The sequence below is a fragment of the Natator depressus genome, chromosome 1 (genome assembly GCF_965152275.1).
Source record: "Natator depressus isolate rNatDep1 chromosome 1, rNatDep2.hap1, whole genome shotgun sequence".
Classification (NCBI taxonomy): Eukaryota; Metazoa; Chordata; order Testudines; family Cheloniidae; genus Natator; species Natator depressus.
This window is the reverse complement of record NC_134234.1, coordinates 224,358,877-224,382,052: the sequence shown is the minus strand read 5'-3', so window position 1 is coordinate 224,382,052 and position 23,176 is coordinate 224,358,877. Positions and strand designations below refer to the sequence as shown.

Below are 23,176 nucleotides of genomic sequence, written 5' to 3'. Positions count from 1 at the left end.
AGGCACCAATCTAGAAGTCATTAGAGAAGCACAGAAGGGAGTTAATTTCAAATGCAGCTACTACCACCATTTGCCAGAGTTTATTACTTCAATCTGTCAGCTTGCAATAGCCTTACCATATGTTGGCAGGGGAGTGTGGTAAGCACTGCAGAAAGTGAATTATTTAATTATCTTTCTTTAGCCAATTCGTATTAATGAACCTATACCTTGAAGGCACCCTCTAATGCATCCCACATTTGGCAAGATAAAAAACTGATTTGAATTTCTAATGGGAAAGAGACCAACCCTTCCCCCCAAAAACCCAATCGACCACAGAGCTTAGGTTTTCATGCCAAATCAAGAAGTATAATTAAGTTACATGGGGAATCAACTTTTCCTTGAGTGGGGGATAAGGAGGGTGGGAGATGAAGGGTAGCAAAGTCCTCTTGAATGCAAAAACAAGAACTGCTAATGACACCAGACTGTGAAGCCTCTTGCTCCTGCTAGTTCTGATGCCACAAAAGTACTGGAGAAGGAGGCGGGGGCGGGGGAAGAAAGCAGCAGCATGAGACTCAGTCTCTCAGATCTCACTGGGAGAAGGACTCACAGCTGAGGCTGACTTACAATTTTGTGAAGCTATTTACATAGTTAAATACAATAAAAGGGCAAAGATACTACAAGAAGCCCCTTTTCAGCCCCACAGGGCCCAGTTGCTATTTGAGTTCTTGCCTAGCCATGTTTCAGAGTAGCAGCCGTGTTAGTCTGTATCCGCAAAAAGAACAGGAGGACTTGTGGCACCTTAGAGACTAACAAATTTATTTGAGCATAAGCTTTTGTGAGCTACAGCCCACTTCATTGGATGCACAGAATGGAATATAGAGTAAGAATATACACACACACACACATATATAGAAAATATGAAAAGGTGGAGTAAGAGGCTAATTAATTAAGATGAGCTATTATCAGCAGGAGAAAAAAAGTGTTTGTAGTGATAATCAGAAGAGTACCCAGAAGTCACCTACTACCAGGCCCTGCAGACGGGGTGGGGGGCAATTCGGCGACAGGTCTTTCAGTCTCTCTCTTCCTCATCGGCAGCACTTCGTCGGCAGCTCAATTGCTCTGCTTCAGTCTTCTGCGGCAATTCGGCGGCGGGTCCTCCTGTCCTCTTCTTTCTTCGGCAGCACGACTTGGGTTTTTCTTTTTTTTTGCTCTTTGCTGCTTGGGGCGGCAAAACTAACTTTTTCTTATGGAAGGGGCCCCCGAAATTGCTTTACCCCAGGCCCCCTGGATCCTCTGGCCAGCACTGCTCCATCTTTTCATATTCTCTGTATGCATATATAGCTTCTTACTCTATGTTCCATTCTACGCATCCGATGAACTGAGCTGTAGCCCATGAAAGCTTATGCTCAAATAAATTTGTTAGTCTCTAAGGTGCCACAAGTACTCCTGTTCTTCTTGCCTAGCCAAGTCCTCGAGCACAGAGAGGGAAACAGATGCTGCATCCTCTCATATGGTGGCTGGTAGTGAGGCAACTGTGCTTCTTCAGCACTCCTTGGAGTTACCAGAGGTAACTACTACAGGGGTGGCCAATCTATGGCTCCGGAGCCACATGCGGCTCTTCAGAAGTTAATATGCGGCTCCTTGTATAGGCACCAACTCCGGGTCTGGCGCTACAGGTGCCAACTTTCCAATGTCCTGGGGGGTGCTCACTGCTCAACCCCTGGCTCTGCCACAGGCCAGACCCCCAACTCCACCCCTTCCTGCCTCGTCTCCTGAGCCTGCCGTGCCCTTGCTCCTCCCCCTCCCCAGAGCCTCCTGCACGACACAAAACAGGTGATCGGGAGGTGTGGAGAGGGAGTGGGAGGCGTTGATTGGCGGGGCTGCCGGTGGGTGGGAGACACTGGGAGCCGGGGCAGGAGCGGGGAAGCTGATGGGGGGCTGCTGACATATTACTGTGGCTCTTTGGCAATGTACATTGGTAAATTCTGGCTCCTTCTCAGGCTCAGGTTGGCCCCCCCTGGCCTAATAGGTGCATGAATTGTGGTTCTCTACCACTTCCATCTGCCCTCAAAGGTGGCACCCCGGTGATGTGCCACAGTCCAGCTTCTTAACTGCTTTGCTGTCCTCTGGAATGAAAGACACTATACCAAGTGTTGTTACTGGTTCATAGCAAAGAAACAAAAAACCCCTGAAGTGGATACTACAGTTACTTTTCATTACTAGAAACAATCACCTCTTTGTAGATTTGTACCCCACAGCTATCTTTCAATGTAGCACTTTCGCCTAATAGCAGTATACTGCATATATGGAATACATAACAATTTCTGTAGAGAAGCACAAATCAATCTTATTCAGTGAGACATGACACTTATTTATGGGGTTATCTGAATTAAGCTTTGAGAGAGTTTTTAGTCAATTGCAAAGAAAGGTGCCATCTCCCATAACAAAAAATTATTTTTCTAGGACTCTGGTCACCATCTTCCAGGCTTCATAAGGGACGACAAATGTTGTTCAGCACATTTTCCTACCTCATTATATGTGCATTTAATATTTAGATGAGAGACCTTTCTTCCCATTCTGAATTAATGTAACAGGCAAGGAGATTAGACTTTAAAATCTTTAACCAGAGAAACAGCTGACCGGAGAGACCTTAGATTTCATTTCCAACTAAGTCCAAGAGCAACAGTTCAATCGAAAGGAAATTTCACTGCAAGACCATTCAGAGAATACATCAATCATCATCAATAAGGAAGCCACAGCATTTGTAGGAAATATCTACTGTGTATTAAAGGTGATAACCATCATTAATAAAGAGGCTGAGACAGAACAAAGAAGCCAGGATAGTCAAAAAGTTTTCAGTAATTTGGCACATTCTCAGCCTTGCTGCAATTGCTTTACTCATTGAGTGGTTGTATTGAAGTCACTGTAACTGCTCAAGTGTGCACAGCAACAACACTTGGCCTTGTGTAAAGTTTGAGAGACATTTAATAACAAGCAATAATACATTAAACTTCATATTTAGCAGAGAGCAGAGAACAGAAAACAGTACAGGCACACATCATGACCCACTAAATGTCCCACAGAAATCTGGGCTTGTTATATCTCTTGGCTTTTGAGTGCTTTATTTCACTGTCTTAACACTGAATTAAATGTTATGGGGCTTTGTATTTAATTTCTCTGATGTTTTACAGAAATGAGTGAGGATGAGGAAAAATGGAGGTGTCATGTACAGTCAGCTTAAAAAAAAAGTTCTAATGTTTATCACTTGGAAAAAAAAACTTTCAAACTTAGTTTTCCTTCATCAATTAAATCTATATAACAAGGCAATTATATGACTATAAAATGTCAGTCCAAACTTGTAACTTAGACATGGAAATTGGAACTCAGTATACACCGATATCATGGTGATGGGCTTAGTATAAGAACCTAAAATGGAACAGAATGAGTTTTTAATTAACTAGCTATATGTACGTGTCTCCCTTTGACCTTTACTAGATGGATGAAGAGATGTTCAACTCATATTCACATGTGTCAGAGGCCCAAAGCTACTATGAGCTGAAGGAGAGTTTTCCTTCAACTCAAGCTATAGGAATCTGTGCTTCTGGAGTAGGGAGATCCAGATGCTTTCTTAGAGTGGTTTTTATACAGGTCAATAAATACATGCAAGCAGATGTTGGTATCTACGTAAGTGGTCTAAATAACTAAATACACAGTGTCTTCTGGTGTGGTGTAACTCTATACAATGTTGTACTTAAGTCATCCTTGCAATATTGTTCTATCCAGTTCGGGGATCATGTTTTTGGATCACAGTTCAATCTCTGTTGCAGCTGCGAAATTCTGAGTCAACAACATTCAGTGCCATGTGTCACACATGTGTTACAATAATATATAACCATTAATGTATCGTACCAGAATGATGTCTAGGTAGTTATTGCAATGCACTAGTGTAAATGGGAGAGGTGCAGAGAAAAGACCAGACCTGGGGATTTGCACCAGGAACTCCTCAGGGCAGAATATTTACAATATTTACAGGACAAGAGGGGAGAGGAGATGAGCTTGACTTATTAAATTGATCGTCCCTAACAAGAGAGGAAACTGTCAGCTGCCTTTTGTGTAGTAATGCTGCTGCAATGAAACGGTTATCCACAGAGCCACAAAGGAACTTCTCAGGAAAAACTGGTGACACAGAAACAAGGAAATGAGGTGGTGACTTTACAACTCCACCTGAGATTTCTGGCAGATTCCGTGTCCTGGATGAGCTGTGCTCAAAGTGGGAACAGGAGGGAGAAGGATGAAGGAATGGGAGCAGAAGTGTCTTTTCAGAGCTGCCCCATCTCCAGTCTAATTAAGAGCAGCCTCAGGGCTGTTCTAACTTCTCTTTGGCTGTAATGACCTCTAAAGGATTGTGGCAGCCAAAAATAGCTGGAATGCAACAGAATTACAACCACACCCCCCATGTCAGGGGTAAGAGGGAGACTGGTGCAAAATCTACCATAAATGAAGTGGAATTAATTGTGGAGGAGAGCTCATTGCTCTTAATCATTGACTTTTCTCTCCTTTTAAATTTTAATTTAATGCCAGAAAGTAACAGACCCTTTCAGGTTCATCTGCAGCTAATTAGCTCTCCAATTTATTCAACAAAAACAAAAGCAGCCTATATGGCAAACATTATTTCAGAAATCCACAGCTGAACGTTAAAACCTTGGCAAAGTTGGGGGCCTTCTAATTACCTGCACAAAATTGCTTTTTAAATATTGTTTTGGGTCATTCATGCTTTGGAAAGGTGTCAAGCCCAGGAGACAGAAATCCTCTTTTAAAATACAGAGAATAGAGACAGTGCAGGCCTTGACTGGTCATCATCCTACCAAAGTGCCACAACCTGTCCTGCAGGGGCCACCTCTAGGGGGTCAAGAGAGTAGCTGTCATAAATATAAAGGGAAGGGTAAACACCTTTAAAATCCCTCCTGGCCAGAGGAAAAATCCTTTCACCTGTAAAGGGTTAAGAAGCTAAAGGTAACCTCGCTGGCACCTGACCAAAATGACCAATGAGGAGACAAGATACTTTAAAAAGCTGGAGGGAAGGAGAGACAAAGGGTCTGTCTGTGTGATGCTTTTGCCGGGGACAGAACAGGAATGGAGTCTTAGAACTTAGTAAGTAATCTAGCTAGATATGTGTTAGATTATGATTTCTTTAAATGGCTGAGAATTAAGCTGTGTTGAATAGAATGGATATTCCTGTCTGTGTATCTTTTTGTAACTTAAGGTTTTTCCTAGAGGGATTCTCTATGTTTTGAATCTAATTACCCTGTAAGATATTTACCATCCTGATTTTACAGAGGTGATTCTTTTTTACTTTTATTAAAATCCTTCTTTTCAGAAACTGAATGCTTTTTGTTCTTAAGATCCAAGGGTTTGGGTCTGTGGTCACCTATGCAAATTGGTGAGGATTTTTACCAAACCTTCCCTAGGAAGTGGAGTGCAAGGGCTGGGAGGATTTTTGGGGGGGAAAGATGTTTCCAAACAACGCTTTCCTAATAAATAAACCCAGATAAACGTTTAGTGGTGGCAGTGGAAGTCCAAGGGCAAAGGGTAAAATAGTTTGTACCTTGGGGAAGTTTTAATCTAAGCTGGTAAAAGTAAGCTTAGGAGGTTTTCATGCAGGTCCCCACATCTGTACCCTAGAGTTCAGAGTGTGGAAGGAACCTTGACAGTAGCTCTCTCTCCAAGCCATAGACTAATCCTGCAAGGTGCTGAACAACTGCAGTAGAAGGCACTCTGCTCCTAGGAGGATCAGGCACTTAACCCTTGGCACCTCTGCTAACAAGTTCATCTTGATACTTATACTGCTTTTTGTTAGTCTCTAAGGTGCCACAAGTACTCCTTTTCTTTTTGCTCTTGTGATGTAGACAAATCCAGTGGGAAGGACTGAGACCTAACTCATTTCACACAACCATGAGACGGTCACAAATTTCTATCATTCTTGTCCTTGGCTGGACTTACATCAGACTTACAGAATAAAGAGGCTGTATAAATACCATTGACAAGCTGGAGGATATTTAATGAGACAATTGCTAATTCTAAAAGCACTGGAGACTTTGAAAAATTTATTATGGGGCTATTGCTTCTCCGACTAAAATTTATGGCAAAACTCTCACTTTAACAGGAGCAGAACTGGGCCCTTTATTACAATGGAATTAGATCAGGGATTCAAGAGAACCAATTCCACGCACAGTACAGAACACAGCATGAGAGAGCTTAGTGAGAACACTCTGCCACTAATAGATTTTGCTTCTAAATGAACAAAATGGAATTAGGAGTTCAGATTATAAATCTCAATATACCAAAAGTCAATTATATGATTATGAGACCTGTGTAATAAATAAATCCTAATTACAACAATTCATTGCAATGATTCATTTGCATGGATTTTACTCTCATTATAGACAAGATTTATGTCAGCTGGTATGCAGTCAATGTATCCTTTTACCTGTATTAGATTTTATATCAAGTATTCATTTGAGAGAACTAGCTCCAGACCCATATAATGACAGGTTAGGAATTGTTTATAATTAATGCTTTCAAAAAGCAAAAAATCACTGGCTAAAAAGAAATGTCAGAATATATATATTTGCTTCAAAGGAAAACTTTTTAAAAAAAGGTGATTTCATATTTGGTGGATAACTACTCTGTTGGCAGTTATCACTTATACAATAGAGAAGAAAAATAATCTCACTCTGATCTGGTGGTTTGAGCAAGGAACTGGGAGTCATGTCTCCCAGACTTCATCCCCAATTCTGCCATGAGTTACTGTAAACCGTGGGACATAAGACAAGTCATTTCACCAATCTGTGCCTCAGTTTCATCATCTGTAAAATGGGTTTAGTAATATGATTTTACTGAGATGTTTGAAGGTTAATTAAATTATTTGTGAAGCTCTTCAAGATTTTAGGATTAAAAGCAGTCAAGACATGTAGGTGATTTTTATTACACTTCATTTTGGTTTTGAGTTAGCAAAATACTCTGCAAGTGATAAACTGCTCTTTTAGCCATATATTCTCAAAATATTCAGATTTAACATAAAAAGCCTACCCTGGGCTATAGACACCCTTTGTATTAAAGAGGTACAACTAGCACAAAACCAGAATGGCCCATTTGTCCCGACCGCATATCAGACATCAGCTAGTCAGCATATTAGAAACCAAAAGCACCCAGGCTTCCCTCCAAAAAGCTCACCCCAATCACTTCTGCGATCCCAAAAAGACAGACTTTGCAACAAGCTCAGAAGATCAAGAAAATCAGGACATTTCAGACCATGTGGGAAATCACCAAAATGAGAGGCCCTCACAGAGGACACCTTGCCAATAGCTTCTTCTCTGATATATCAAGGAGCATGGGCATGAACACCTCTACCAATCCTAACCATGATAATACAGCCTGGGAAGAGAAGTGCCCGCTCAGGCAGGAAGGTCCAAGCCACTTTAAAAAAAGTTATACTTCACCAGAAATATCTCATCATTCTTCTTGTAAAAATGTTGGTAGAAAATAAAGAAGGAAAGACCAGTGGCTAGTGGGCTAGCCTAGACCATGCAAGACCCATGTTCAATTCCTTCCTCTGCCAAAGACTTCTTGTGTGACCTTGGGCATATCACTTAGTCTCTAGTGCCTCTCTTGCCCATCTGTAAAATGGGAATACCACCATTGCCTTACCTCACACATGTGTTGCAAGGATAAACACATTAAAGATTATGGGGTGTTTAAATAGTACATTAATGGGGTGTCATAAGTATCTAAGACAGACAGACCAATTTTCTTTGAAAATGAAGAAGATCCATGGGCTCATCCAAGTGTAAAAATATATATCTTTCACATTTTAAAAGTATAATGTAAGATTATGTAGATTTGGAATTTGAAGAGAGTTCCACTCTGCAAATTATATATATGTGTGGCCCCTTTAGTAATGAGCACCATCAACACTCACTAACTACAGTAGATGTTGAGGGAATTCAGCACTGTGAACTCAAAAACGAGAGAGAGACTGAAATAACAAGCAAATATTGCAATAAAGAGAGTGAGCATTAATTTTTTCCCTTGGTTGCTCTGGATTTTTCTTCTATCTAATCATACCAAAGAATTGAAAGAAACACTGAACTTATTACAGGGGCTTCCAATAGTGAGAGAAAAAGATACTGAATAAATGAGCAGAACATGAGACAGGTTTTCCTGTGCTGCAGATTCGGACTCCAGTATTTGACTTTTCATGGATGTTCCACTGACGGAAATGGAAGATCCGTACAGGAAGGGAAAACAAAATATTGATAAAAATATGAGAGGATAACTTTGCTTAAATTAGACCAAATGTTTTTCAAACAGTTCATCACGTTTATGGGGGGTCATGAGGCACTGAAAATTTTATTACTATCTAAAGCAAAGAAAATCTTGCTCCCCGGCTCTCCTCACATCTTTACCCTTCAAGGTCAAGCATTCGCTGTCAAAATACATCCACAACAATAAGCCTATATAATTGATCATTGATACTTTTACAGTAAATGGAAAGGGGTTCCAAAATGTTTTGATTTCAAATAAGGGTCACCAACATGAAAGGGTTAAAACACACTGAGCTGGGGTAATCAATTAACTCTGCAGCAGTTGTACCATGAACACCTGATTGCCAATAGATGGTAACTGATTTTCCTGTATTTGTCACCTTTCTAAACATGACTGAAGGGTGCTCAGATAGCTATGACTCCATTTTTACAGCTGTCTGAATTCAATATATTCTCTCTAGAATCCACTTGTAGTTTTCAGTACACACCTTAAATGTAATTGCTCTGGTATTGCTAGATAACTTTTGATTTGAAATAGCAGGTGAGCCTGTGGCCCATTATCACTGTGGCCATTAAGATCAACTACAGGTGGTGTCCTTCCTGTGAAAAGGGAGAGGGGAAGGATATATGCATCTTTTCGTTCTAGAATAGAAAACCTCTCCTGCTAAGCACTGTAAATACTGCTGTGATCTAACATTTCCAAACAAGACTAAGGCTTCTAAGGGCTCATCTACATAATGGGGTAATGCACTATGAGGGACGGGGGGGGAGTGATTACTAGAGCACACTAATGTACTGTGCATTAATTGGTCCAGGTAGACCCTGCTGGTGCACACCAAAGATTCCCTAGTGTGCTTTAACATGGTGCTGTTTATATGTTAAAGCGCACTAGGGAACCTTTGGTGCGCATCAGCAGGGTCTAAGTGAACCTATTAATGCCCAGTACATTAGTGCACTTGAGAAGCCAGACTACAGCAGAGTGCATTACCCCACCATGTAGACAAACCATAAGAAACTTCTGAGATCATCTTCAGGTGATCACTTCAGAGTAATATTCTTAAAATTTAAAAGTGACATCAAAATCAGTGAAAAGTAAGGTTCAGTTCTGCGGAACTAAATGGTATCTGACAAAGGAAACTACATCCTGGAAACAAACACCCTTCCCTATGCCACTGCTAATTTCCTTCCTACATAACGCAGCTCCAAGTGAAGTTTGTTCACCTTTGTAACAATCACACCCATCTTTTGTATTTGTAAGTCTCCTATCACCAATCACATGCCTACCCACTCACTCAACTCCCAAAATAATAGTATTGATATTGCTTAAAAGAAAAAAAAAAAAAACAAACATGAAAACCCAGGATTCAACCGAGACTGCTCAAGACCACTGAACAGTCACCACATAGAAACAACTTTTGGTTACTGTTACTGGCCTTGGCTAGATTTGTACCAGACATCTAGGTAGTAACTTTGGGGCCCGATCCTACATCCATTAAACTCAATAGCTCAGAGTGCCCATCCTTTAATGAATGGTAAAAAGTACCTTATCAAAACAGTGATTCACTGGAATCAATGAGAGAGAATGAAATTTACATCCCATCCATCTGCCATTTAATTACAAAACTCCTTCTGGATCAATATGAACGTTAACAATCTCTCTCACTGGGGGGCTTTGGCAGGAAGGTGGTCCAGAGGTATCAAACGTGGAAAGTGAGGATGGGGGTTTCCATTTTTTCATGGATATGCAGAACCCTGTTAGTGTGCATTCGACTAACAGGACAGCATCAGGATTACAATTTCAAAGCAAAGAAAAACAATCTGAAAAGGGCGAGACGCTCTATAAGCTACGATTGACAGCAATTAATTTTTCATTAAAATGAATAAATTATGGGTTGGGGTTTGCTTTGGGTTTTTTTTTTTATTGATTTAGCTGTTTATCATGATGCTGAAGGAATTCTATCAACAACATGTCTGTTTCTAGAAAGCATCTAAGAAATGCTGCCATCCCCTGAATTCACAGTTGTGTCATGGTTAATATTATACCTTCCATTGAGTCTGGTTAATGTTTCATAGTGAGGGCCTCTTTCGGGTCAGTTAAGGTCAGAACAATGCCCTTCGGTATTTACGAAGTACACCCATCAATTTAAACAAGGGAAACAGCAGCCCAATAAGAGAGGGAAGGGCTGGGGACAGGGGAATCTGTTTTTGTTTTCAAGAGTGGGGGAAATCCCACTACAGATCACTTTCTGATATTGTCACTAAAACGTCTCCTGACCTACTGATGATACGCACATTAGTTTAATGCAGGTATTTTAAACGAGGTATTCTAAACAAGAAGTATTTTCTTAGACAGAGTTCATACTTAATTTCTCAGTTGAACACAATTCTTTAAAAAAACTTGATGAAAAATAAGAAATGGATTTTTTTCCCCCATTTTTAATTCAAAGACAAGAATCCAGAAGGAGAATGAATGACTGAATTGTGAGACGGAAAGATTACTGGAAATATTAACTGAATTCACTGAGCCAAGACACAAACCTTATTGTAAGCGTGATCAGATTTTGCAATCTGCTCTCATGACTGCTACTCAAAATTCAAACCCTGTTCTAGCACCTACATGCATATAAAGTATGGCACTCAGTCAGCAGACACGGTTGTAATAGACAATTAGTTATAGTGGTTGAAAAACAATTTATCAAGCAAACAGATTAAATTTGATACACTTTTCCTCTGGCTGCAACAGACACACACGCACGACTTTCATTCACTGTGATTGCTCCTGTGTGGAGCCTGGGAGCGATGGCTTGGTACATTAAACATATACTCTGCAAGGTCAAATCTTTAATATTTTATAAAGGTATGATGCAAGGGAAGTGTATGAACGGGCTGTTTCAGTCAAAAAATAAAAAGGAATGGTAAATGGCAAGCAGTGAGAAATGAGGGATACAAAACCATGGACAGGGTAGTCAGTTATTCAAATACTTGTGAGAACAATAAAAGCCTGTTTTTTTTTTTTTTTTAAATCTACAGTAAAGGTAGCAATTAGAATTTTGCTCTCAGCTGCAAAGGAAAGACTGAGCCAAACTGCTTTCAGAATGCTCACCACTCACATCTTATCTTCTTGTTAGACCCATCCAAGCAGAAAGAAAGCAATAAGCATTCTCGAGAACAAATCACACAGCACATAAGAAGAAGGTAGGTCTTGTGGGGAAGGCACTGGACTAATGTGCAGGAAGTCTGGGTTCAGTTCCTGGCTCTGTCACAGGCTTCTTTAGTGATCTCAAAAAAAAACCAAACCAACAACAACTTGGTTAGATGCCACGAAGTAAGTGGCAATGCCTTAACCATATGCGTGTTGTAAAGGTCACTAGGACCTCTTCCATCCTTATCAAGGGGAGTGCTAACCTTCTCTCCTTTCATACAACTCAAGCAAGGCATTTTATCTGTCTGCGCCTCAGTTCCCAATCTGTAAAAATGGCGGTAACAATACTTCCTTTCTCCCTCTCTTTGGCTGCCTTTGTCTATTTAGATTGTAAAATTATCAGAGCAGGGATATTCTTTTCACTTACTAGGTGTTTGTGCAATACAATCACATTGGGGCCCTGATCTCAGCTATGTCATTGTCATATAGACAATAAATATTAAAGAATAAAATTATAAAATAAATAAGTGAAAGGAAAGATTTGCTTACTGAACAAAACCAACCACCCAAGGCAGTATACACTAAGAAAATACTCTACAGTCTCATTCTGCCCTTTCAATCCCTGGGGGACCTTGCACTGATGTCAGTGACAAAGCAGCATGCCAGACCAAGGCCCTTTGTAACTGCGCGCACACACACACACACGCGCGCGCGCGCGTGTCATTAGTTGGTACGAGATGCTGAGAAGTTCAGGTCCCCGTTTGTGGCAAACCAGTAATCTGAGAAATGTTGGGTACTTGGGAAATACATGTGAACATTTAAAAGCTCTTATCCTCAGGCGACAAAGGACTGGAGATCCTCCATGGATGTCCTCTAGCTGCCAGGCTGGGCCAACAACAAAACTTCACCTACAGGCACAGGATGGGCGAATACACCAGTACTCAGATGGCATTCAGCTTTGGGAGCCTACTGTTTGGATGTTATCTGGGAACATGTGAATTCAGAAAAATGTAAAGACAAAATAAGAGGGCTAAAATGTGAACTGCAATGGCAGCTTCAACACCACAAGGCAGACAGAGGAGAAAGTATATTTTAAAAAGTTATTACAGGCATGGTTGCAAAATGGCTGAGTCACAGATCACATGATTAATGACCAAATTCAAGCGATGTCCTAATTGGAGGTGTAAGTAACATAGTAATAAGTGGATATAATTTAACCTCAATGAAGAGCAGTAAGGTAGGACTGTTATACAAGTAAGTGACAAAAAGAAAGGGGAAGCTGCTTCATTGTACACCTTCTTACACTCTCCTTTTGTTGGCTTTTTTGCCATAACTCCACACTTCTGGCACCACCTTGTGGTGTAAATTGCACCCATTTACCTTCAACATACACCAATGTGCAATGTACTCCACCATTTATAGGTCACCTCTGGATTTGACCCCAAGAGTGTCATGGCATGCTCTTGTGAGACTTAAATGTACCCCAAGCCTCTACGCTTGTTTTGTCACCAAGCACTTGGAGCTGATTGTATCAGGAAAACAATTGAGAAATATGTAGCCAAATAAGACCAAGATTCAGGATATTTGGGAAATTAAGTATGAAAAAAGAGCAAGAAAAGATCTGAATACAAAAGAAAGTAGGTAAAATGCACAAAAAAACCTCCAACCCTTCTCTGTGGTCCTTTGAACTAGGGTAGAACTCTCATGGATTTCAATGGGAGATGCTCGTGTGAATAGAGGACAGTATAAAAAAAGCTCACCCATCCCGACTACAGACGCCCATCCCTTCTTGTTTTTGGTGAGGCAGTTAAATGAATTAACGCATCATTTGATTACAGAGTGTATTTGAGTGGACAGTGCTAAATAAGTCTAATGGGAGTGTGCATGCATAGTAATTGGTGGAGGAAGAGGAGAAGGAGAAGAGGTAGACGGTAAGTGTGCATCTTATAAATTGGCTGCCTGTTAGCTACAGAGCAGAGGAGGCTAAAGGTACAATAGTGACCTGAACCTATTCCAAATCTTGTGCTTCATAGGGTGAAAGCCAGCATTTTAAATCTACTCTTGCATCCACAGTCTTGTTTTGCAGAGGCTAGTTGACATCTCAGTACCTTTGGCATATTCATTTCCTCCCACAGTCAAGCTGAGCATTCTTTGCAGTACATCAGCTATTAAACTGTCTTGAAGACTAAGAGTCACATGTCGCCTCGCCGTCACTATTGTTGTACTGTCTAAGTAATGAAAGCATTTGTCAGAAACCTTGTGGCAAGTTGACATACATGAAGGAAAATACCTTTATGCCAAATAGCCCTGGCTAGACAGGCCTTCCTTCTTGACGGGGCAAAAAGCTTAGTAAGTTTCCAGCAAATAAAAAAAGGATTAAACATTTATATGGATAAGGATAATGTCTGTAGCACTCTACCCAGCACAAAAACTAGCCTAAATCCTGAAGGTTCAGGGTTACGATAATAAGCTGCAATCAGGGAGAAAGTACCCCAAACAGTACTGGAAAATTAGTTGCACTTTTTTGGCTGGTAATGAGGGAGATGAGAGGAGAAATTAGCTTTTCCTCTAAAAATAACCAGTTGTTGGCTACTGGTGGAGAGAACAGTATGTTGGACCCTGAGTTTTTTTGCTGTTGTAATTATGTTCAGATCCATAACACAATAGCACAAGAGGCTGTGGGTGAAGGGCACAAAGCAATAATTATTTTTAACAAGACCAAACTTAAGCAAAATCTTACAGCTGGCACTTTTCTTTTTGTATTTTTTCCAAGCATATGTTCTTGGCTGGACTGACACTGCAAAACACACACACACACACTTTCACAGTAGCCCAGCAAGTGAGGGTGCTCAGCCAGAGACCTCATAAATTGAGCAAACTAGAGGAGCTAACCTCACAAGACTTCACATCAGCCCAGCAAGCTAGAGATTGCAGAATCGGAGGCCTGTAGCTTAACATCAGGCCAGAAAATGAAAGGGGTTGAGCTAATAACTTCACAAATGTGCATGACTTATCATCCCAGCAAGGCTATATGCAGAACATGAGACCACAAGGAAACCTGTTCATTATCATCCCCACAGGACAGAGTTCCTGGATAAGTAACTTCACTGCAGTTTACCCCTTGACATCAGAGCAGCAAGCTAAAGATAAACCAGCTGCCTCCCAAAACTCTGTGCCTTGACATCAGCCCAGAGTTGCTGAGCAGCTGTTATACAAGATGGGAGCATGGGAGAGTGACCCTCGTTCTCCGATGCTGAAAGCTTCCTCTCCTGAGTTTGGGGGAAACCAGCTCTTCCTCCTGCTGCTTTTCATTGGCCAGTGAGATTAAGACCCTCATAGAGGGAGGATAGGGAGCAATAGGCAAAGCTGGTGATGAGGCATTCATAGAATTCTCAGCCTTCCCACCAGCAGGAGGAACAGCACTGGTGCCAGGAACTATGTTATCTGCCTCCTTTTCTTCTTTCCCACTGCTGGTTTCCTCCTTCACTCAAAGTCAGAGGCAGATCCTGTTCCTACAGCTCTTCCCCACCCCCAGGGGAAACACGACTCTTCTATATGCCTTCCTCTAGCCAGAATCCAGGGGAAACAGAGTGGCCCTGTCAGTTCCCTCTTCCTTCCTAGAAGCCCATAGAGGAGAATACAAGTAGAGGAGGTTGCTGAGAGCATAAGGGATGTTTCCCCCTACAATGCTTTTCTGGGTGTAAGCTTGCTTGAGGACACAGACTCCTTCCAGATACAGGACTCCATTCTCTTCCCTGTTCTATGTCATGCCATACAAGTGATGCAGCGTCACATGACATCACACAACCCCTTCCTGTTTTGATCTAAGTTAGCCCATCCTTTGTATCATTACTCTCCACAGTAACGGTCAAATACATGCAGAATGCCAAGATATGTTATGTGCTCAGTTGTTCCTCAGACCTATATAGTAATTGTAGCAGTGAATGCAAGAAGACAGAAGGATGAAGAAAATTCTATACAAAACAAAAGGTGACATTATTATCAGCAGCAATTACTCAATTAACCAAGTTAATGGAGTTCTATTTATCCCCTTTACAGTACGATTTTTGATGCTCTATTTGGAGCCCAGAAGTCAGCACAACAATGCACTGAACAGTTAAAAACTGTTATATCTTTACACATGGTAAACATGTTTGGAGTGTTTTAACCTCCACAAACTAACAGTCTATCAGGACCAAGGACAGGTCTTAGCATCACTAATTGCTGACTGATTTTACGTTTTATTTACTCTATTTACTTAGAAGTCAGTGCTAAGCAACTAATGAAAAAGATCTTTGTCTGGGTTTGCTGGGTACTGTATCAATTGCTATTCAAAGTTATCCAAATGTCTTGAATATTCAAGTATTCTCTGAATATTAGATGTGCTATAGACTTTGCTTTAGATTAACTCTATTTCAGCCTGGCTATTTAGAATGAACCATATCAAATGCACTACACTGGGATAACCCCCTAAAGATTCTCCTTATGTGACAGAGTACTCAAGAGACTGCTTTCTCCACTACTTCTACTGCAAAAGTCCTTATCTATCCCAACAGAATCATCCTTCTGCTTTTTGTTTGCAACATCATTGGGTCATCTGTCTCTCGGGTGCATAGAAGAGTTATGTGAATGTGTCACCCAGACATTATGGTAATAACAGACCCAACACTTTTTATGTTATTAAAACAAAGTTAATTGCTTACCAATTCACACAAACTAGTTTTTTCACTGAATAACTGAAAATGGTACAAGCAAAGTGCACTATTCTTGGAAACTGCATTTACCTATATTTAAAAACACATTTTACTTCCCTTTCAAAATGTAAAGAACAGCAACTGATCTTCATTGAACAGGTATATGACGTTCCATCCAAATTAAACCTTTTAAACTGCTTTTTCACTGTTCTTCAAAAAGACACTTTCACAAAAGAGAGACACTGTCTATTATCATGACGCAATATATCAGGAACCACATGTGTACCTTCAGAATTTCTTCTACACAGGTAAGATAGACACAATCCTACACAAAGAGGATAGCACATACAGTCAAGAAAGAGACTGATCTTCACTCTAAGAGATGTGAACCTACACTACAGCATTAGGAAGACGTATGTTCAAACCACTGCTTTGGACCTTTTGTTGCTTTTGATTCCAATGGGAGGTCTGTTTAAGAGACTGGCTCCAGGGCTAGCTCTAAGAGAAAAAATTGAGAAGTGGTAAAACTACTGTTAAACTGAAACAATAAATTGTTTTGTTGACAATATTAATGCAGACGGCTTGAATGCAAGATTATGCACACACATTTCACAACAAAATCAGACCTTTCTGCACTGCAGACATGACTCTTCACTGGTTTCCTTCTAGATCAACTGAACGTAGAATCCCGCAAACTGCACTGCAATGCTTTGACTCTGAAGAGGGATTCTGCAAAAGGGTAGCTGGAAAAATGGAACCACAAACTTTCCTATTGCATTCCTTTGAGCAGCTTCAAATCAAGTTTGCTCTATTCAAAAGTTTTGGTTTGCTTTTTAACGCAAACAAAGCAAACTACGTCTGATCTCTGAAAATCAAGCCAGACTTTTCTTGTTTTCCATCATCACAAGCCACTGTGACCAAATCAAGGTGAGCTATAGTTGTAGTTAATATAGGTGGACACTTACAAGTATATTTCTGTACTGGTCAAGGTTACTGAGGAAGATGCACAAGCAGGGAAGAACCCAGACTGACTTTAAATTCATGGGTGAGTTTTTGTCTTCATTAGGAAAAAGAATCTCTTCTCAACTGTAAGCTGAACACATTTACCTTTCACTGAGACATAAACATGGAAATTTGTAATGCTATTCTACAGTCATTTTCCCAGTAGAACCATGCCTTCAAATGAATTTGTTACACCAAACACTCTGCCAGGTCATCAACACCTACTGCTATCGCACCATGATTTCAGAGCAGCGAGGAGGGTGAGCAACTGACAGCAGAGGCCATATGTTAATGTAACAGATTAAAATGACCTCTATTTTTAGTGTTTATAATCTTTACAAACAATTTAAAATATCTTTGCAACCTGAGAAACAACCACATTTTGTTTTTAGTTGTTTCCTCATCTGTACATGGAGAATTTTAATAACTCACTACTATAACAAACAGAGAGACACATACACACATGGTTATTATAGATGTGTATCATACACACACTCCACATGTAACCACATACACACACACAAATAGCTCATCATTAGCATGCAGCAGACCAATGGTTACAGTTGAATCTCACATTTACCCTGCTCCATTTTCAACAGCTGCATGGCCAGGCTTAAAGCAGACATGACCCAGCAGATCTAGGGTCATACTGATCTTTGGTTCTCCCTATGACATTTTCCTTTTGTTTGCCAGGACTATCACCAGCTTTTGTTATGGGTTAATCATAAAGTAAATATTTTCCTACTCCTCTGATAGTGTATGTTTTTTGTTAACATAGAACCACCACTGAAAATTAGGATTTGCCCAAAGCGTTCTAATTCGTTACACTGGGGTTTCCAATTCAATTTAGCAAATGTTAATTATGTTTTGCTTTGCAATTATCTTTTGTAGAAAGGGTGTGTTAAAGAGTTAGCTCATCCTTACAAGACCATGCAGTAATTTTGTTTTAAAGTTGAATGTGCATGACAGAGACTGTAGTGCTCAAGGCAGGCAATGTGTGGACAGAACACCTAGAAGCAGTGCAAGCTTCTTGCCCTTCATATTTGCTTCAATTCTTACCTGGAAGGACCTGCTCTACAGAGGACTGGGTTGTTCAGCCCTCATGCCCATTCAGTCCTCTACAGACACTGCCCACAGACACCAGTTCATGGCAGCTATAACACTGGGCTTGGGACATGGGAACTTTCCACTGAACACTGGATAGAAGCCACTGAATTCAACAATTCTCACAATCAGCTATCACAGGGTAACAAGCTTTCATTTGCTACTGTTCAGAGCTGAATTTGAACCAATCACTCAGGGCTGGTCTACACTAGAAAATTAGATCGACAAAGCCATGCCGCTGAGGGCTGTGAAAATTCCACAGCCCTGAACGATGTCCTGGCAATGAACTGCCATACATAACAGGTACATGAGATACATCTAAGGCTAGGCTGCTTGCTTGCCTATATATCTTTTCTTATAAGTTTCCTATGGGTTTGATTATTTGTTTTATTATAATAGGTTTATATTAGAGTATATTTTGGCTGTAACACAGGCGACCTGCCGGCCACATCCTGTATGGTGAACTAAGGCAAAGTTAGGGTACATATGTTTGGGACCTTTCACCTAGATAGATGGTGATGAGCTAAAGCATAAGGTCCATGTATGACTGCAACCTTTAACACAGAGGATGCGTTAAAGCAGGTTGGCATTGGGGCTTTCCTAATTTCCTACCCTTTTAAAAACTTAACAGATACACCACAACTTAGAAATAGCCGAAATAACAGGTTAGGACAGAAATAACAAATGTGATACCTAACAACGAAAGAGCCATGGTAACAAATAGATGTATATGATAATAAGTTGAGATCATTGATATACTAACCTATACGAAAAGGACACTCCAACATTAGTAAAGTGAGGAAATACAAAAAAGGAAAAGGGGAAAATCCCCTACTGAATATGCATCAAACATGGTGCAACAGCATAGGGGCAGTAACATATTATAAAACATATCAGTAACATATTATAAAAGTGGCATCCCCCATAGGGGCAGTAGGAGAGAGAGATGTAGTCTTTGGGAGGAGCCAGAATGATGGCCACTGATGATGATGGGGAAGGTGATGAGGCAGATGATGGCTGACATTTCAGGTTGTTCTACAGGAGATGGTGTCAACATATGGATGTGCAGATGTACATTTTGTAGTATCTCTATCTTACTAAATTGGGGTGTTTGTGACTGTGCTAAATGTATTAATAAACTACACACCTCTACCCTTATATAACGTGACCCGATATAACACAAATTCAGATATAACGTGGTAAAGCAGCGCTCCGGGAGGACGGGGCTGCGCGCTCCGGTGGATCAAAGCAAGTTCGATATAACTTGGTTTCACCTATAACGCGGTAAGACTTTTTGGCTCCTGAGGACAGGTGTATTTGTAAATATAAAAGACTTCCTATAGCGTGAGTGATGCAACTGTGCACATCAGGGCTCCCAACAATATAATAAATTTCAATTGTACTGGCCCTGATCTTGGGGTAAGAACCTGGCAACCCTCAAAGCGATAAATGGGGATTCTTAGGTAATCGATATAATTAATACATAATTTAAGATCATGCAACAAAGCCAACCTCAGTCTCCGCGTAGACAGCACTAGTTCAACACTGCCTCTTGGGGAGATGCATTTACAATAGCAACGAGAGAACGCTGGGCCTCTGTAGTGTTTTGGTGTAGACTTACTAATCCCATGAGGCATCCAGGCCCCTCGTTTTCCAGTGAATTTCAATATGTAATCTCTTCATCCCAAACTCCAGAAACAGGTCATGGATGCACATTATAAAATCATCTGCTGTGTAAAAGGTTCTGTTAACAAGTGGTCTGGCCCCCATTCTCCTCAAGACAGGTGTACGTGACTACTACCAATATTTAGCATTACAGACCGAACCAGCAGCCCAGCCTATTGTTAAGGTTGCCTGATACTTCTCATTAAAAGACCCCTTTTCACTTGCTTATAGCTTGCCAGATTTTTAACCACTTGGGTTGAAATTTTCTATGCTGGGCATCTGCCTCAGGTTGAATTGTTTTGGAAAATTTCAACCAAAATGGTTCAGCCATTTCCAAGAACAAGACTAGGGAAAGATAATCAGTTTTGCCCAGGTTAAAAAATGGAGACTTTTTCTTTCAATGGCTTTAGTGTCCCCATACTTCGGAACAGGGACTTGAAATTTGGAGTGGGAAGGCTTTTATGTCAGGGATGAGCCTCTTGCCATCTTGTGAAAATCCACCCAAATTTGGCCACCTTACAAGCCTTTGGAAAAAAAAAATCACCGTTGCACGTGCTCAGTAAAGACCTGTTAGAGCTTAACACCTAAAATCACCTCCATGGGCACACTCCAGTTTCCATAGCTCTTAGCATTGACTAGACTGCGCATGCTCCATCCACGCAGAGTGGCCAAGCATGCTCTGAACCAGGACTATGGAGGTTACCCATAATGGCTGCTCCCGGGTGCACAACTGAGAACAGGAAGCCTGTGTTCTCAGTGACCCCCCTGCTGGCACCCAAGCAGCCTGAGGGGGAGGGGAGGAAAGGTGCCTGATTCTAATGCAGAGGAGCAAAAGCTACAGCAGCGGGGAGTAAAAGGAGCAAACTGGGAAAAGGAGTCTGATGAGACTGGGACTGAAAAAAATCCAGTCCTATTTGTCTGGATTTGGGCACCAAAATCAGTGCACACTTTTGATCTTAACCTCTCTGCGCCTCAGCTCCCCAGCTGAGAAATGTGGATAATATCAACCCACTCATTTAACAGGGGTTTTGTGAAGATAAATTCATTAATATTTGTAGAGCAAGCGGATACGATAGTGATAAAGCACCACAGAAAAACCCATGAGGAAATTTTAATCATTTTGTCTTCATTACAAGATTTGAATAGGGTGTGTGCAATAATGAAGGCCACAAGCCACATATTGAGCAAGGAAGAGAAAACACCCATCCTCTGCACTGAATGAGGTGGGGTCCTCTGGAAAAAAACAGTCTGATCACGTAATTAAATACTGTATCATAATGCAGATGCACAAGGGAGCCGAATTAAGATTGCACAGACAACCTTAATTTTGGCATTTCCTAACTTCCGAGTGCTTGACTTTGCAACCTTAATAATGGTCTTTTAACAAAGGCTTTTTGTGTGTGATTTCTATAGAGCTTTCAATGTCCAAAGAATTGTATAAATATTTACTAATTAATCCTCACAAGAGAGGAGATAGGTGGGCACTGATTTTCCCATTTATAAAATGGGGAAAATGAAGTCAGAAAGTCAAAGTGACTTGCCCAAGATCATACAAATGAACCGGTGGTAGAGCCAAGATTAGAACGGAGGACCTCCTGACTCCACATCCTTTCCTGATTCCATTATATCACACTCCCTGACACCTCACCCCATGCTCATTGCTCCCGACCTGGCTAACAACATTAACATCAGCAATGTGGAAATGCTACATTCTTTTAGATCAACTGAAGTTGAATTCTCCCTTTTCCAAGTGCAAAAACTAAGGTTAAAAATTATGAGATCATCAAGATGTTGTACTGAGAGCCTTTATAGTTAGAAAATCACATTCCTTAGTAGCATACCACACCCATTGGTCCAAATATATCCAGTGAAGCCAACGGTTTACACCAGGTCTAAATTTAGCCCATGGTGTTTTCTAGTGTTCTAATGGAATAAAGTGATCATAATTTTAACAGTCATGTAAGAAATCCTACTGATGGACAAAAAACAGCTAGAGTGTTGAATAGGGAAAGGAAACATTTTCAGCAAAATTCCTAGTTTAGCCTCCCTGCCCCAAGAAATAACAATTAGTCTTTTCCAGGGTGAGCAAGCTGATTTCTCAACAACTAGTAAAAGTGTTACGAATGTAATTATTTCACATCTATATTTTAATATGTCTAGAGCCAAAAAGTGTCATACATAATTTATACAAATGGACAAATTCTCACTGTAGTCTGAGGGGAAGTGAGTATGCAACATTGTAACTGGACAGAAGCAGAATCAATAACAATTTTTACTGGAGGCCTAATGCCTAATTGAACTCCCAGCATCTCCTTGGAGAGGACCACTGTCATGCTCCATGAACCGTGCAAGCAATTATTCTGTACATTCACATCAGCTCCAGAGTAGACCAGGCTAAGTAAACTGCAGCAGCAACAAGCACCAATATGATTACCAGAGCTGGGTGATGCAAAGAGCTAAAATTCATGCCCCTTAAAAAAAAAAAAAAAAATCACAGCACAGTGTTGAACTCAATAGTTTTGCTTCTCAGGGATTGGTGTGTAAATGTTGATCAGTTTGCTCCACACTGCTTTGTGCCTCCATTTTTGCTTGCAATTTGGCAACTGAACAAAACAAACAACAAAATCTCACAGGCACTGAGACTAAACAGCAGAATTTTAGTTTGAGAGGAAACTATGAAATTTCAGAGGATTTTGCTGCAAACTAGAAACCATCCAAAGTTTGCTTGAAAACTCTGGGAACTTAGTACCTGGCATTTAGAATGAACACAGAGATCAGAAAGATGCTATCTGTGACATTAGGTGGATATGACAGTTTGTGATGAAACATATAACTCACCTAGTTTTAGGTGTTCAGAGATTTTGTTGCAACATTTTACATGGACTAGTCTGGAGCTTGCTGGTTCTCATGTGTTCTGGACTCAGCCTGAGAAAGTATCAGACTCTGAGGTGAAGACTGTTTGCAATCAGATAACTACACATTTTAATTACAATCTGCTGGTGTTTTCTGTTCATGAGGTAATTGCCTTATGTTGTTATGATGTTAACAGCAAGCAACCTTAGTTTCTTGCACTGAAACCTGTTCTCACCTCCTAATAGGTTACTGATTCGGTTCTCTGCCTCCCTCTGCCCTGGTTATCTACTGCACTCATCCATATGCCCATAACAAACATGGGCACCTCAACATCTAAACCTCTCCCATCTTTGTCAAATCCCAATGCCCAAAAGAGACACCTGGGCCTTGAGGTCCTTTAGGTTAACAAAGTG

At 40.7% G+C, this 23,176-nt stretch overlaps 1 protein-coding gene and 1 non-coding gene across 3 annotated transcripts in view; both read right to left on the bottom strand.

The window, feature by feature from the left end:
- Positions 1–23,176, bottom strand: part of KIAA0930 (KIAA0930 ortholog) — a 137,589-nt gene that overhangs the window by 55,408 nt on the left and 59,005 nt on the right. The window lies entirely within an intron of this gene.
- Positions 11,603–11,730, bottom strand: LOC141981103 (U6atac minor spliceosomal RNA). The gene has a single exon (XR_012637660.1). It is a non-coding gene; the product is annotated as a U6atac minor spliceosomal RNA (small nuclear RNA).